The sequence below is a fragment of the Somniosus microcephalus genome, chromosome 13, assembly GCF_052327205.1.
Source record: "Somniosus microcephalus isolate GS21.2 chromosome 13, FLI_Smic_1.0, whole genome shotgun sequence".
NCBI lineage: Eukaryota > Metazoa > Chordata > Chondrichthyes > Squaliformes > Somniosidae > Somniosus > Somniosus microcephalus.
Window position 1 is genome coordinate 126,492,910 of NC_140999.1, and position 17,468 is coordinate 126,510,377.

Here is a 17,468-nt window from a genome sequence, read left to right on the forward strand (position 1 = left end):
GGAGCCTCCTCCTACCCTACTTCATCTAACCCTCTCAACATAACTTTCTAGTCCTTTCTCCCTCACATGTTTATCTCGCTTTCCCTTAAATACATCTATGCTATTCGCCTCAACTACTCCATGTAGTAGCAACTTCCACATTCTAACCACTCCCTGGTTAAAGAAGTTTCTCCTAAATTCGTTATTGGATTTATTGGGGACTATCTTATATTTATGGCCTCTAGTTTTGGATTGCCCCACAAGTGGAAACATTTTCTCTACATCTACCCCATCAAAACACTCATAATCTTCAAGGCCTCTATCAGGTCAGGTAGAGAAAAGAGCCCCAGCCTGTTCAGACTTTCCTGATAGGTATACCCTGTTAGTTCTGGTATCATCCCAGTAAATCTTTTCTGTATCTTCTCCAGTTAACCTGTGCATCTAACAGGTGATATGCAGCTCCATTGCTCCATTCGGTTCAGATGCCCAATGTCATCAAGTGGATGTAACTCCTGTTGCTGGTTTCATGATTAAATTCTTTGAGTCATTGTGCGGCTCATTTTGCAACAACCAAGTATTAAATCTTTCATTGAAGGCAACATCCTACTCTGGCTGCCACCGCTGATTTTAAATATCTGCCTGACAGCAAAATTCACAGTAAACAATCAATTCACGTCAACAGGAACTCCAGGGGCTCGATTTTGCCAGGCCCGAGGAGGTGGGATTGGAGGCGTGTGAGATGGTAAAATCGCAAAAAATGGTGGGCGGGCCCGATCCCGCCACCGAGCAATTTTCCCGAATGCGTGTTTTCTGACCCCATTTCCATCCCGCCTCCAAGAGGCGGGATAGGCCCTTAAAGACGTTAACAACCAGTTACGTGCCTCTATAATCCCATTTTGAGAGGCCTATCTGATTTTGCCACTTTTCCCATGTCCTGCACGTCTCCTCTGGAACACGCCAGTGAATCCTGGCGGCCTCACAAGTGGACTGCTTACTAACAGCTGCAGCTCCACCATTAAAAAGGAGTTTTCAGCAATCATCATTTACAGGTGGCAGAGCGTTGTTGTCTCAGGTCTGGGGGAACTTTTAGCAGGCCTACTCATTGTTGTGGAAGTTTGGAGACTGACACCCACCTCCAGTGTGACCTCCTGGGAAACCCCTGTCTCAACCTTGACTGAGCGCTTCCTCAACTGAGGCATATACCAGAAGCATGGGAACCATTTATTTCCTTTCCTCCTGGACATCAGATTTGGACAAAAGATCAGCCTTGGCAGTAGCAGAACCATGAACAACAGCACCACCAACAGCAGCAGCAACAACAGAAGCATCAAGCTGCTGCTCACCCACCTGAAGCTGCACAGGCCAGAAGGCACCAGCACACGACCACATTGCTGCCCGGGATGCAAGAGACACACTCATCTTGGTCAGATTTGCTTGGCCTGCACAATCAAACACTTTTGCCTTGCACCTTCTTATCAGATCATCGACAATGGCCAAGAACCTACGGATTCCTATCACTCTGACCACCATACTGACAATTGCAAGTCGCCCTAAGCCCTCAATGTGGAAGTTCCATTAGCGAAATGACACACGCCACAGCTGCAACAGTTTGCCATCAGAATTTTTTATGACAATAAGCAACTGGTGGCTTTTCAAAATTAAACACAACATTATACCCAAGTGACTACCCTTGTGACTACTTGTGCATTATCTTCCTCTTATGCTTGTTCCTACATGGTGCTTCTCTTGTGGCTTCAGCAGATGTGGATGCCCCTTGCTCACTTTCTTGCTGATCCTGTCTCGACACCTTTGGCGGGCGTCCTCTGGGGTTGCAAACCTGTTAGGGCTCGGCAACAGTCTGCTGCTCCTGCGGCTGTGCAGGGGTTGAGACGCCAATCTCAGTTGGGTGGGGACTCTGGTGGGGCTCTGACCGAAGGCGCTGCAGTGGCATGGTCATGTGAGCGCTTGGAAAGGATCCCCCACTTCCTTGTTGTATGCCACCAACATCCCTCTCATGGGTCAGCCGCACTTCAGAGCTAGCAAGTGGCTCGACAGCACCTTGCTACACTGCAGGGGGGCCATGAGGACCTGCTTCTGCACTGGAAGTCCTAGTCCAGAGGACTTGCATGAAGGTCTGGTATGTTTGCTCAATAGCTGACCATCGCTCCTCAAGAGATGTCAGTCTATTCTGAACAAATACCATGTTTTCCATACCCTGGCGACTAAGCTCCTCCATGGACGTAGCCAAGCTCTCCTTTACGGTAGCCAGCCTTACCATGGAGGTAGCCATCCTTTCCAAGGAGGTTGCCATCCTTTCCGTGGTGATGCGTTCATGCGCCAACGCCTCCACAAAGGCTCTGCTCACGTTAGCGATGGACTCTTCCATTTGCCCCACACTCGCAGCGACCCTGGAGACAAAACCCACCAGAGACTCCTGCACCTGTTCCTGGAGTTCCAGCACCGCTATCCTTCTGGATGGACCCGGAGGTACAGGGTCGACATGCAGCAGAGCCGAGCTGGGAGCATCCTCTCCACTGCGATGAGGACTCTCCACTGATGTCCCTGTCTCCACCATCTGCTGATGCTCACTTGTGAGCTGTGATACACCAGGTGACAACTCTACTCTATGTCTCGAAGGTCCCACCGAGGCATGAGTGTCTGCGCTGGTGCTCGGTGCGCTTAATTCTGCTGATGGAGCGCCCTCAGAGGTTGCAGCTTCCTCTCAGGAGTCTGGCAGCTCAGGCTCTTCCTCCTGGACAGTGGGGACGGGGGCTCTCGATGGTCCTGTGGGGGAGTAAAGGAAAGTGTTAGAGATGTGAGGTAAAGGTTGCATGCACATTGAATTGTGCAGATGATCATAAGTCAATCTGTTAGAGCATCAGGATCATTATCAGTGACTCATGCAATGTCACTGAGAGAGAAGCCAAACTATTCTGTCACCAGCTTGCTGTGATGCGCCCGCCTCTCCGTCCCCCACTTGGGAATCCTCCTCGATCCCAGCAATTTCCAGGGCCGCCTCCTCTGAGGTGGTGAGCTGGGCTACTGAGGGTGGCCCTCCTCCTGTCATCACTCTTTCCCTCTTATTGTGGGCTCTCTTTTCCTGCAATGAGGGACACAATTGGAGTTTGAGTGAGAATGAAGGAGTGAGTATAGAGAATCCATAGCATAGATGCTTAGAAGGAGGCGAAGGGCCCTCCCGTGTGTTTTAAGTTGTTGTCATTGCGTCACAGTGATAGGGAGTGTGAGGGCTGCATGGTCAAATAGTTAAGTGAATGTGACCATAGAGAGAGAGGGAATGGGTAAGGGTGCAGAGATGTCAGTGTCAGTGGGATGTGGAGGAAGAGGCTGGCAAAGCAGAGTGCTGGTGAGGAGAGGCGATGGGGATGAGATTGAGGGTGATGATTAAGTCATACTCACTTTTCCTGTGTGGAGAAGGTCATGAAATCTCTTCCAGCACTGCAGCCAGGTTCTGTGTCACAGAGATGGCATTGACCTCCTGGGCCACTTGCAGCCACACAGCTTTAGTCTGTTGGGGTGGCTTTTTTCTCCCTGAGGAAGGGAAGAGCACCTCCTTATTAGATCTTGCTCCCTGCACCAGAGCTTGGAGGGAGGGCGCATCAAAGCGAGGTGCACACTTTTGCTTGCTGGTGGACATGGTCGGTAAATTAAGTCCTTCATACAATGTCCAAAGCATTTTCAGTCTCCAGAAGAAGCAAGGCTGCTTGCAGGCCTTAAATCCAGCAGCACTGATGACATAATTGGAGGCAACTTTCAGGATGGAAAGACTAATTGGGCCAGGGGTTCCCAAACGCTGGAAATCAAGTGCCCAATTAGAGGAAAATCGCTCTTTTATCCCACTTCACATCAGAGTCGGGGTCCTGACACGAAAGCCACCTGACACACCCCAGCCCGACCCCAATGGCAAAATCCAGCTCCAGATCTCTGCAGAAAACTATTTCCAAATTAAACATAAACCCTGCTGCAACAGAAGCAAACAGAGCAAATCTGGGACTTTCAAATCGCATGGTTCGCACAGAATTTTACTGAAGCTGTTTCAAGATAATCAGCTTATCGCTGCCCAATTTACTGACAATTTACTTGGAGTCCACATCACGGAAGACCTCTCCTGGTCCCTCAACACCTCCTCTCTGGTGAAGAAGGCCCAGCAGCGCCTATATTTCCTAAGGAGGCTGAAGGGATGTAATCTGTCACCCCTGATCCTCTCTAACTTTTACCGCTGCACTATAGAGAGCATCCTGACAAACTGTATCACAGTATGGTATGGCAGCTGTAGCTACTATGACCGGAAAGCCCTGCAGCGGGTAGTCAAAACTGCCCAATGCATTACCGGCACCCGGCTACCGACCATAGAGCACATATACTAGAAACGCTGTCTACGGAGGTCACGGTCCATCATCAAAGACCCTACCCACTCTAGCCACAGTCTGTTCGCCCTCCTGCCATCTGGGAGATGCTACAGATGCATTCGCACCCGTACGACCAGATTTAGGAACAGATTCTTTCCCAGGGCTGTCATCCTACTGAACTCCACAAATAAACTCTAAAGCCTGCACATCTGCCAATGCACTTTATTATGGTTATATTTATGTTAATATACTACAAGTCAAATGTATGTTGAATGTTAAATGTCTTAATCTAAATGTACACTCTTGGGAGCCGCAAGTCTACATTTCGTTGTACTGCACTTGTGCACTAACAATGACAATAAAAGTTGATTTGATTTGATTTGATTTGATTGATTTGATTTTGACAATCAGCTTATCGCTGCCCAATTTACTGACAGCAGCACAGTCTCTACTGCTACAGTGAAAGAAATTCCAGGGGTAATTTTCTGACTTTGCACTTCCCTATACGGAGCCTCATCCACGGGAGTGTGTTTGGGAAATTCAGGCATGCACTGCACGTGACTTTCCAACGAATTAAATTAATGGTTACAGAATTGTCCACGGCAGCACCCAAATTGCTGACATGAGCTGCTGGAGATGAGTCTCCATAGCCGGAGACCTGAAGTAGAAAAATGACTCCAGTGGGGTGATTTTGCCAATGGGGGCGCGTTGGAGTCGGGACTGCTGCTTGTTGGGTTGATGTCCCGCCTCCATCGATTTGTGGCCAACCCATGATATTTTCCCTTGATTGACCTTATTAAGCCTGCCCAGCGGGTTTAGCAGGCCAATTAAGGGAAAGCTGGTTACAGAGAATTCTGTGAAGCTGTCAAACACTGACATTCTCTGTAGCTTGATGAGTTCTTGATTTCAAGACCTCATCAAACCTCTTTCTTTAGCAGAAATTAGATGGTTGTTGCATTGGAGAATGCAATGGCCATCTGTCATCTCTGTCGTGGAGGTGTGAGACTCATCGCATACCCACCGATTGAAGCCTGCAGGAAGAAACAAAGATAAGTACACTTTTTCTAACACTTTCCACTTACCTCACATACTCACCTCTCCACACTTGCACCCATCACTCATCTTCACAGCGCACTTTTGGACCCCTCCAACCCCCGCAGACCCACTACTCGCCTTGGTGACCCTGGCGGGGTTCGGAGCCTTTGGGAAGCCCGCATCTTTTGTGGATAAAATGGGGATAATCCTCTTATCTGCCTGTTAACTATCTGCACGGGACGACTACCCACCTCCTGGCAAGATGGCATGAGGCGGGTTGGGGACGGGTTGGACACCCACCCCCAAATTCTGCGATTTTCCCAGCTGTCCCGCCTCCATACCCGCCTCCGCAGGGCTGGCAAGATCGCACCCCAGGTTTCTGTAAAAGCAAAAGATCTTACCTCACACTGTCCAAAGTCGTTGGGCTGGATTTTCATTCAAGAGTCACGTTGGAGGCAGGACTACAACTTTCAGGGTTGTAGTCCCGCCTCCATCGAGATGCGGCCAATCCACGCGATTTTAACTTGATTGACCTTGTTGAGCCTGCCCAGCGGGCTCAGCAGGCCAATTCAGGGCCACCCGGCAACAGGTGACATCACAGACTGAAGTTTCATCTGTCAAGACGTTTTGACAGATGAAATATCAGCGTTTGACAGCTGTTTGAAGCTGTCAAACACTGACAGTCTTACTTCTAACCTGAGTCCTTCTCCACAGACTCAGTTAGAAATCTCTCCGGCACAGAAAGCTGCAGGCTGTCACTTTTGACAGTTCGCAGCCATTCTGCTTTCTGAGCCGGTGAGATGAGGGACTCCCCGAACCTAAAGGAAGGAAGGCTGAAAAGGTAAGAAAATGTATGTAAAACTTATTTAATCACTTTAGACACACCAAACACACTTACCTTTGCACTCATGCACACATCACTCACCTGAACACCGACATCTCGACCCCTCCAAGCCCTTCAACCCGACGGCCCGACTCCTCCAACTTGGCATGGTTTGGAGCCGTTGGGAATCCCACAGTTCAAGCTTAAAAATAGGGATTAGGCTAAAAACTGCCTGTTAACATGTAGTTAATTGGCACTAATCCCTTCCCGCCTCGGGGAGGCGGGTCCCAGTGCGGGCCTCCTTTGAAACTGGCATGGAGGCAGGTTGGTGGCAGGATGGGGTCGGGACCCCCGATTTCGGGAATTTAACCCCCGCACGCCTCCAATCCCGACTCCATGGCACACTGGAAATCGAGCCCCTTGTCTTAGTTGCCTATTACTGAGAATGCTGTAGGTAACTTTTTGGATGGGGAGGGGGAAACTCAGGTTTCTACTCTTTGTGAGTGTAGAATTACATGAAATAATTCTCCTTTTCCCTTGAAGGGATTGTTCTAGTAGTCATCTAAATGCCCAGCACAGCATTCTGCCTTCTGTTTCATTGCTTTGCAGTGAGAGCCTCCTTCATTCCTTATTCTGTGAAAGTTGACCTTCTTGCACAAACTGCTTGTCTGTTGCTTCGAGAGAACACCTGCACTTTTAGATTGTCAATGTCTTGTTGAGTCAAGTTCTCCTTGATCTGGTTTACTATGCTTCCTCTTGTTTAATTTTTTTTTCCACTAATAAATTAGTAGCTCCATAAATAAACTATTAGATACAGATGGGACAAGACAGCTAATAGCTCGAACAAATTCAGGCAACGACTGTATTAATCATGTTATTATCTTAATTTAATGAACGTGGTGTATGATTTATCAGCAAGATTTGAGTCTTAAAATGAAGATTTCCCCCTGCTGATTGCCCTATTCAATGTTTTGTTTTGTAATGTTTCTCTTGACTAATTTTCCAGTTAGCAGTTCAGGAAACATACATCGGTACTTATGTGTAAGTCATTCCCTATTCTGCAGCCATGAATAAAACAATTATTTTTTTGGAACACGTTGCCTGTAACAGTACATTGAAACAGTACAGTGCCTATTTCCCACATTGGTGAAAGTTTCCATTTATATGAGTCTCTTTCCCACCCTTTCCTTCCCTTGTGCGAGTAGAACACCTTTATTCTTTCTGTCTGGGCCTTCTTATCTCAGCCACTGCCAGCATGCAAAAAACAGAAAAACAAATAATTTTACCGAATTCATGAGCTAATTCTTTTATTCAAATTGTTTTCAGGGCAGTAATCTAACCTCAATGTTCAGATGCCGATTTTAAATCAAAGTAGCTTCACTTTCGCAATTTGTTTATCATCTGAATGCTTTGGATTTTGCCCTGTAGTCACTCCCAGTTATGCATTACTCTATATGTACTAGCAGGTCTCCAATGGCATTGCTCATGGAGAGTTTGAGGACATACTAGGATAGATTTTCCTCTTCACTGGACAGGTGCAGTAAAGAGGAAGAAGAGACAGAGAGCCATGAAGTCAGGTCTTCACGCTATCACCACCACCAAGGGGCTTCCTCAGGCTTTCCTAGTAATTGCATTTTTTGATGAAGTAACAGAGAGGATTGATGAAGGGAATGCAATGGGTGTTCTCTACATGGATTTTAGGAAGATGTTTAACAAAGTACCACATAGAAGGCTGGTTAACAAAATTGAGGCTCACCGAATAGGTGGGTCAGTGGTAGCTTGGATAAGGAATTGGCTTAAGGACAGAAAACAGTGAGTTGTGTTAAGTGGCTGTTTTTCAGACTGGAGGATGGTAGACAGTGGTGTTCCCCAAGAGTCAGTGGTGAGGCCACTGCTTTTTTTGATATATATAAATGACCTGGATATTGGAATACAAAGAAGAATTTCTAAATTTGCCAATGACACCAAACTTGGGGATGTGGCAAACAGTGAGGATGCTACCAATCAACTGCAACAGGACATGGAAAGGCTAGCAGAATGGGCAGACAAGTGGCAGATGGAATTTAATACAGAGAAGTGTGAGGTGATGCATTTTGGCAGAAGGAACAGGGAGAGGCAATATACACTTAATGGCACAGTTTTAAAGAGTGTGCAGGGACAGAGGGACCTGGGAGTTAATGTGCATAGGTCCTTGAAGGTGGCCGGACATATTGAGAGAGTGGTTAGCAAAGCATATGAGATCTTGGGCTTCATCAATAGAGGTATTGAGTACAAAAGTAGAGAAGTTATGCTAAACCTTTATAAAGTTCTTGTTAGGCTGCAACTGGAGTATTGTGTCCAGTTCTGGTCACCACACTTTAGGAAGGATGTGAAGGCCTTTGAGAGGGTGCAGAGGAGATTTACCAGAATGGTTCTAGGGATGGGGGGGTCTTAGCTACAAGGACAGGTTGGAGAAGTTGGATTTGTTTTCATTAGAGCAAAGGAGGTTGAGAGGTGATTTGATAAGAGGTGTACAAGATTATGATGGGTTTGGATAGGCTAGATGGGGAAAGGTTGTTTCCACTAGGTGATGGTACAAGAACCAGGGGACGCTGATTTAAGGTTTTGGACAAGAGATATAGGAGGGATGTGAGGAAAAACTGTTTTACGCAGTGAGTGGTGAGGAACTGGTGGAAGCGGAAACACTCAGGGGGCTAAATTTGGTTGATTTGCACCTCCCGTTAGCGCCTTAAGAGGGCGCTAATGGGTTGCAAATCAACTAGCGCCTGGGCGTGGCACTGCTAATGCCTCCCATGAAATTCAGTGGGAGGTTAGCGGCGTCGCTAACCGTTCGCGCCGCGCAGCCGTCGATGACATCATCACCATGTGCAGTGCCCCGCTCACGCACCAGTTGTAATATTGGGTGGCGCCCCCCGACTTACCGCCGGATGCTATGTCCGCCAGGGTCAAGGGGGCCTACCTGCAGCCGGGGCAGCACTAGTTAAAGAGGAGGTGGCGGGCAGCCATTTTTGTTGCTGGCCGCCTGCCAGCACCTGTCCCCGTTGCTGTCTCTGGCCCCCATGAAGCCTCCCCCCCCCCGCCGCGGGGTGCCGGCTGCTCTCCGTGAGCCTGGCACTCCTCTTGAGTGCTGGGTTCGCTTACCTGCACGCCCGATCCCTGGTGGCCCAGCTAGGCACCAGGATACACTGCGCCAGGTCCCTCCCCTTTAATAAGGGGAGGAAGGCCTGCAGTACTGTGCTGTGACATGCCACAGCGTATGGCGCTGGGGCACATAGTGTTATTGGCTCGCAGTACCCCAAGAGGGATGCGGGGCGCTTCCAGTAGCGCCCCTCCTCCCTCTCGGGGCGCTACCTGGGAAAATCAGCCATGGGGGCACTACCCAATTTTTACCCCTCAATGTTTTGAAGGGGAGACTGGATAGGCACTTGAGGGAAATAAACTTGCAGGGCTACGGGGACAGAGCGGGGGAATGGGACGGACTGGATTGCTCTACAGAGAGCCGTCACAGACTCGATGGGCCGAATGGCCTCCTTCTGTGCCGTTATGACTCTATGGCCGCAATTTTTCCTATCGATGCGTCTTGGGGCAGGACAGCTGCCTTCCAGTTTCCAGTACCGCCCCCAACAACATCAGACGCACAGACACGATTTTGCGTCAGTTGGCCTTGTTAACTTCTCCCTGCGGGGTTGCCGGCCAATTAAGAGAACGCCGGTGTCAGATGACGTCAGTTGATAACGTGTCATCTGCCGGTTTTCTTAAAGGGGCCATGCACAATTTTGTTGGACAGCTGATTTTTCAGTGTTTGACAGCATTGAGGTGCTGCAGACACTGATAATCACTGTACAAAGGTGAATCATTGCATCCAGGCTCTCCAGTGACTCCGTCCTTAGGCTAGAACAGATGGCAGCTGCAGGTGAGGTTACAGAGTGATCTGTTACTGGTGCCTATTATTCTGTGAAAAATATGAATGAGTACCTGTTATTTTCTATGTATTCCTTTACCTATTAATAAAAAAGCATAAGATTAAAATGGAACATGTAAGTAAGAGAATGTAAAGACAGATTGTGAAGATATAGAACAGGTGAGGAGGCACAGCAAAGGAAACGCTTTCATAAAGTGAGAAAATGAATGAGACAGATAAACAGGCACTGCAATTAAAAAGGTGTCAAAACTATACAAAGAGGAAGAGAAAGTAGTTGAAGGAACAGTGACACAGAAAGAATTGGAAAGTAGGAAAGAATGTGAGAGACAGCCACAGAAAGAGACTGACGGTTTTATTTTGTTTTTTCAGGAAATCATTTATTATCTAATAATTTGTAGTTTTTATGGAAAAATGGACAGAATCATTGGGGGGAAAATTCAGTTGGTAGCGCCACCCGTTAGCGCCTTAAGAGGGTGCTAAGTGGGGCGCAAACCAACTAGCGCCCGGGCACGGCGATATCTGTGCCTCTCGCAAAATTGACCGGACATTCTGCGGCGGCGCTAAACAATACCGCCCGATCTCCTACGCACGCAGATCTTGACGTCATTCGAGAGTGCAACGCCCTTGGGGCGCCCCGGACCGAAAATTCAGTGGCACTCCCCTCCTTTCCGCCTGGCGCTACCAATGACAGGTTGACTGGAACGCATCCCAGTCGCTGTGGGGCTGGGGGTGGCACTATTTAAAGGGGGCCTCTTCCTGGCTTTTGTGTGGTAGCCATTTTTGTACCACTCATTCTGAGAGAGAGAGAGATTTGGAGAGAGACAAAGAGAGAAAGAGAGACTTTTGCATTGAGTCAACGCTGTCTGAGGTAGTTTTGGCTTCTGACCATAACTTTGCAGGTACTTTGCTTTTTGGCCTTCATAACTTTGATTGCCCAGATACTATGGGGGCTGCAATGGATGGGAACGTCGTCCTTCTCCATCACATTCGGAGGGCACAGAGACGCAGAGAGAGAGTGGCAATCATGGCCAGACGGAGGAGGGCCAACAGGCCTCGGTACAGGAGACCTTACCCTCCCAGGGTTTTTCGCCAACAGTTCTCCTACATTAATATGTCTGAGGAGCACTGTTTGCGAGGGCTGCGATTCAGCAAGGAGGTGGTCACTGAGCACTGCCACCTGCTTCAGCCAGATCTGCAGCCTCAACTGAGGAGCAGGACGTCTCTGTCAGTAGCAGTGAAAATAACAGTGGCTCTCAACTTTTATGCCACCGGCTTATTTCAATCAGCTACTGGGGACATCGCCAATATCTTCCAGTTTGCGGTGCATTGCTGCATCCGTCAGGTAACAAATGCCCTCTTTAAAAGGAGACGAGAGTACATCTCTTTCCCCATGACCCCGGACAAGCAGCAAGAACGCGCAACGGGCTTTGCGATGATAGCGGGCTTCCCCATGGTGCAGGGCGCCATTGACTGCATGCATGTGGCTTTGCGGGTGCCGCAAGAGAATGCCGAGGATTTCCGCAACCGAAAGGTCTTCCATTCCTTAAACGTCCAGTTGGTCTGTGACCACAGACAGCTGATACTCGCTGTCAATGCCCACTTTCCAGGCAGCAGCCATGATGCCTTCATCTTGCACCAGACTTCAGTGGCAGACCTTTTCCAGGCACCGCATCACCCAGGAGGTTGGCTTCTCGGGGACAAGGGATATCCTCTGTGCACCTGGCTGATGACACTGCTCCGTTTGCCCAGAACCCCTGCAGAAGAACGATACAACGAGAGCCATCAAGCTACCAGGAACATCGTTGAGCACACAATCGGCGTACTCAAGCAATGTTTCCGCTGTCTGGACCATTCTGGAGGAGCCCTGCAGTACTCGCCTGAGCGAGTCTCCCACTTCGTTGTTGTGTGCTGCATGCTGCATAACCTTGCAATCCTCAGGACCCAGCCAATGCCACCAGGCATTGGAGCACCAGCAGAGGAGGAGGAGGAGGAGGAGGAAGATGGGGAGGATGATCATCAGCAGCACCAAGGTGGGAGGGAGGCACAAAGTGGAAGGGCCGTCCATCAAAGGCTCATAGCAAGTCGCTTCTAGGCCCCCTCTGAGGGAATGGCTTCTGCCATTCAAGCAACCTGAATGAAACCATCCCGCAACCCCTAAGTCGGTCAAGGCAACAATGAGTGCAAAGACCAAACATGTACATTTTGAATAGAGACACTTCTTTATTTCACAAACTCTGTGTGTCTCATTTCCGCATGACAAAGTAATAGAAAGAAACACAAAAAAAAGCAGTCATTCACATAACTGGCTCTCACAACCTGGAGACAATGTCCAAAACAGTAACAAAAATTTGACCATGAAACTCGGTCTTCAATAAAACAATGAAAAACATTTTGCCACACCTCCTACTTTTTGCCCTTCAAGGGTGATCTGCTTCCCTTGTGAAATTCCCCCCTTCCCACCCTGCAGCTCCTCCGTAATGGGACCCCAGTGGCTGCAGCAAGGCTGGGGGAAGGCTGCTGATTGTCAGAAACTGAGACTGCAGATGCCCTTGAGGGACAGCCTGGACCAGCTCTGGGCCTGGAGGGCCCGGCTGCTGACTGCACCAACTCTGCATGGGCAGCAGCAGTTTGTCCTACAGGTGGTGGCAACTGCAGTGGAGAAGTGCTAGTGGTGGCAGCAGGAATGCTGTCATCTTGAGAGAGGACAGCAACTTCCTGCTCGACCAACACACTGGCACTCCCATGGGGCAGCACTTCAGCATCCGCAGCAATCTGATGGAGCACAGATTGCTGGCCTGCTGCGGTGTGGTGAGAGCCCCAGGGAAATGTGCCTGATCCAGCGAGGGTGGCAGCAGTCAGTGCTTGCGTGGCCTCAATCTGCGTCTGCATGAGACCAGTCACTGACTGCATTGCAGCACTTAGCATTTGCATGGCAGCCGCCTGTGCTACAGCGAAGTGCTCCACACTCCTTGCCAGTGATTCAATGGGTTCGGGCAACCTTGCCACTGCAGCCATGAGCTCAGTGTGCCTTTGCTCCACCTGGGCGCTCATTTCAGCGAGGACCCACTCCTCGTCTGCGTCCAGTGCAGCCGGACTCGAGGCCATTCTCTCCCTCCGGGGAGAAGGCCCCCGAGCTTCCCTACCCCCATCGCGTTGCTGCAGCTCGCTGGGTCCTGGAGCTTCACCCTCATCAGACCATTCCCCCCTGCTCCCCTCCAGGGAAGGCATGTCCCCAGTATGGGCATGGGCTGCCTCAGTAGAGGGAGGCGCTGATGGTCCGGTTTCCTCTTCCTCCTCGCCTTCAGCTTCACTCTCACTGGCAGATTGAGGGCCCGTCTCCTCACCTGGTGAATCACCATCTGAAAGCAGGGAGGTACAAGAGTGGCTTCAGCGTGAGGACAAGGTGGCAGCAAGGGAGGCATGAGTGCAGCGATTTAGTGATTTGGATTGAAAGTGTCAAAGGCTGCTGTTGTGAGGAACAAGTGGAAGGAGAGAGGACAAAAAGGTGATGACTTTACCATTGCTGTCTAGAACGGGGTCGGCGTCTCCAGTGGCGACGGGACCAATCACCCGACTTGCCACAATCCTGTGGACGTGCTCCTTAAGATCGCTGAGGGGTTGAAGCTGAGGCCGCCCTCCACCGGTCCGTTGCTGCTGTCTCCTATTATGAGACAGCTTGGCCTGCAAGAAAAAGGACGGCGTCTGAGTAAATATACAGCCATGGTCTTGCCTGATATGCTTCCCATAGTTGAATAGCCCTTACTGTATGCAAAGTGTGGAATGTGCGTGTGTCTTTGATGAAAGGGCCATAGGTGTTGGATGAGTGTTGGGCATTGGGGCTTTCAAGACCCTCTGGCCATAGAGTGAGGTTGAGATGGAGGGATGAAGAGGTTTTGAAAAAAAGGCACTCACTCTGACGACCCGAGTGAGGTCGTTGAACTTTTTCCTCCATTGCACATGGGTCCTAGGCACCATGCTGCTTGAGGAAACGCTTTGAGCCACCTCCCTTCACACTCTTCTGTACTCGCGTGGCAAAGGCCTCCTGCCACTCTTTGGGTACAGAATGGATCTTCTGCGCTCCACCCCATGAACCAGAGCCTCCAAAGCCTGCTCGCAGAAGCGCTGTGCTCGCTCCTTGGCCCTTTCCATAATGTCTGGCTGCTAGATTTAGCCACAGGTCTGCCCAGGCCGAGATTCAAGGCTCCAGTGAGCAGGGTGTGGCTGCAGAGCAAGATCGACCCTCCCCTTTAAGAACTGACCTGCGCCAGTGTGTCTGTGTTCAATCGCTAACTGACAGCACCTGCGCTGCACCGGCCCTCTGAGGTAGCACCTCGCTCCTCGGCCTTAGAGCCTTAAGAGAGTTGTGTAGCGCCTGATTTAGTGCTCCAATCACCTCCAGGGGGCGATAAAAGCCAAGTTTGCTGTCGGAGACAATAATTAGCGCCAGGCGCTAAACTTTGCACACTGCCAGTAATGGCGCCCCATATGGGGCAATACCGAATTTTTCCCCCATTTACCCTATTCCTGAAACACTGGTTAAAAATCTTAGGATGCCATCAACAACAATGGATTTGGACTTAACCTGTCACCATAAATCAATGGCCCTGAAAACGCATGGAGCGTTAAGTTGTGTTACACCCTCATTCCCACATTGCAACAGTGACTCCACTTCAAAAAGTACTTCATTGGCTGTAAAGCGCTTTGACACGTCCGGTGGTTGTGAAAGGCGCTATATAAATGCAAGTCTTTCTTTTATTGTAAAACAGCAGATACTTGGCTTACCACGAGCACCACCACAAGTATATCCATACATATATCCAAGATATACAGACCCTCATAATAACGATTGATTGTCATTTTTCTAATCACATCCAGGCATCCAAGTTACAGGAGGACATTAATAAACTTGCAGAATGGGCATATAATTGGCAAATGAAGTTCAACACAGATAAATGTGAGGTATTACATTTTGGTAGGAAGAATAGGGAGGTCATTTATCACTTGGAGGGTGCAAGTCTAGGCGGGGTGGAGGAACAAAGGGATCTAGGAGTACAAATACACAAATCACTAAAAGTTGCAACACAGGTTAGCAAGGCCATAAAAAAAGCAAACCAAGCACTAGGGTTTATTTCTAGTGGGATAGAATTGAAAAGTAGGGAAGTTATGCTAAACCTGTATCGAACCTTTGTTAGACCACACTTAAGATTACTGCGTACAGTTCTGGTCGCCATATTATAAAAAGGATATAGAGACACTGGAGAGGGTGCAGAGAAGATTTACAAGGATGATACCAGAAATGTAAGGGTATACATATCAGGAGAGGATGAATAGGCTGGGTCTCTTTTCTCTTGAAAAAAGAAGGCTGAGGGGTGACCTAATAGAGGTCTTTAAAATTATGAAAAATTTTGACAGAGTGGATACAGAGAGAAAATATTTCCACTTGTGGGGAAGAGCATAACCAGAGGACATCAATATAAAATAGTCACCAAGTAATCCAATAGGGAATTCAGAAGAAACTTCTTTACCCAAAGAGTGGTGAGAATGTGGAACTTGCTACCACAGGAAGTGGTTGAAGCGAATAGTATGGATGCATTTAAGGGGCGGCTAGATAAGCACATGAGGGAAAAAGGAATGGAGGGTTATGCTGATAGATTTAGATGAGGAAAGATGGGAGGAGGCTCGTGTGGAGCATAAACGCCGACATAGACTGTTTATAATCCATGTTTGTAATCCTATGTAATTATCACAGTGCTGATTGTGGGACCTTGCTTGAAAATTGGTGGCTGTGTTTCCCTCAATACGACAGTGACTACACTTCAAGAGTACTTCATTGGCTGTAAAGTGCTTTAGGACGTTGTGAAAAATGCTATATAAATGCAAGCTTTTCTTTCTTTTTTCCCTTTAATTGCTGCAGTTTCTCTGTATAATCACTTGAAAATTGGTTGAAATCACAAATGTTTTCAGGATTGATCAGATTGGAGTTTACAAGACAAAAAATGGGGGCTTTTTAACTGCTGAGGATCCAGCTGGAAGGAGTTCGCTGTGTTAACGTGCTGATAATGAGTCTGCTAATGTGCTGATAAAATCACTGGCTTGGGGAACAATGAAGCTGCAGAAAATCACTACATTTCTGGAAATAATGAGATAAGCTTCTCAGTGCCATCTGAGTGCTGCAGCTGTGGTGTTTACTATCTGAATGACAGGAGACTGGCAGATTGTCGCATGTGACTCATTCGCGACATAAACAAGCTTATTATTTGAAGTTAGCATTCCTTCACGGTTTGCAGTTTTAATAAGATTTGAAACAATTTAAAAGGGATTGTCAGTTTGGCGCAAGTAACTTCAATTTAAATTCCTGCCCCCGCCCCCCAAATAAGTTAGAATCATAGAATGATACAGCACAGAAGGAGGCTATTTGATCGGCTCTTTGGGAGAGATATCCAATTAATCCCACGCCCCTGCTCGTTCCCCATAGCCCTGTAAATGTTTTCCCTTCTGTAGTGTATGTAACCGTCTACCTTTAAGAGGACTATTGTATGTAACCGTCCACCTTTAAGAGAACTATTTTAGGGGTTGCACTACTTTATTTTGGCTTCTGTATACTGTAATACCGGTGGTGACCAAGCATATGGGATCCTGGGCTTTATAAGTAGAGGCATAGTATACAAAAGCCAGAAAGTTAAGCTAAACTTATATAAAACACTCGTTCAGCCCCAGCTGGAGTATTGTATCCAATTCTGGGTACCACACTTTAGGAAGGAGGTGAAGGCTTTGGAGAGAGTACAGAAGAGATTGATTAGAATGGTTCCAGGGATGAGGGATTGCAGTTACGTGCTGTGTCAGGATTTATTGGGCAGAATCGCCCTGACCTTCGAATAGTAAAGTCCTGTTAAAGTTACTCTTGTAGTCTGTGTATTACTTCGCTATACAACCCACAGACTTTACAGTGGCGACGAGTTCGATCGTACCCTGCGGCAACAATACTTCTGAAACAGTTAACGAGCGTCGAGAAGAGGCAACCGCCCTCGTCGTTTTGCTGAGAGAAAACTCGAGTCTGCAGAGCAAGAAGGAAGGAAGACTTCAAACACAAAGCCTTCCATCAGCAACAGGCACTGATTGTCCCTACTGCCACGGTGGGGAGTGAGCCGATCAGCACGAGAAGCAAGTCGGCCACGGTGACTGTGAGTAAAGGGAAAATAAAAAAATAAATAAACGGAGGATAAGGGCAGTGAACTCGACCACGGTCGAGGGGGAAAGGAGCCGGACAGAAGTCGGGCCCAGAGGCGCTGAGACGGGGCAGCGTGGAGCACGGAAGCCGCGGTACAAGCGGGCTGGGGAGCGT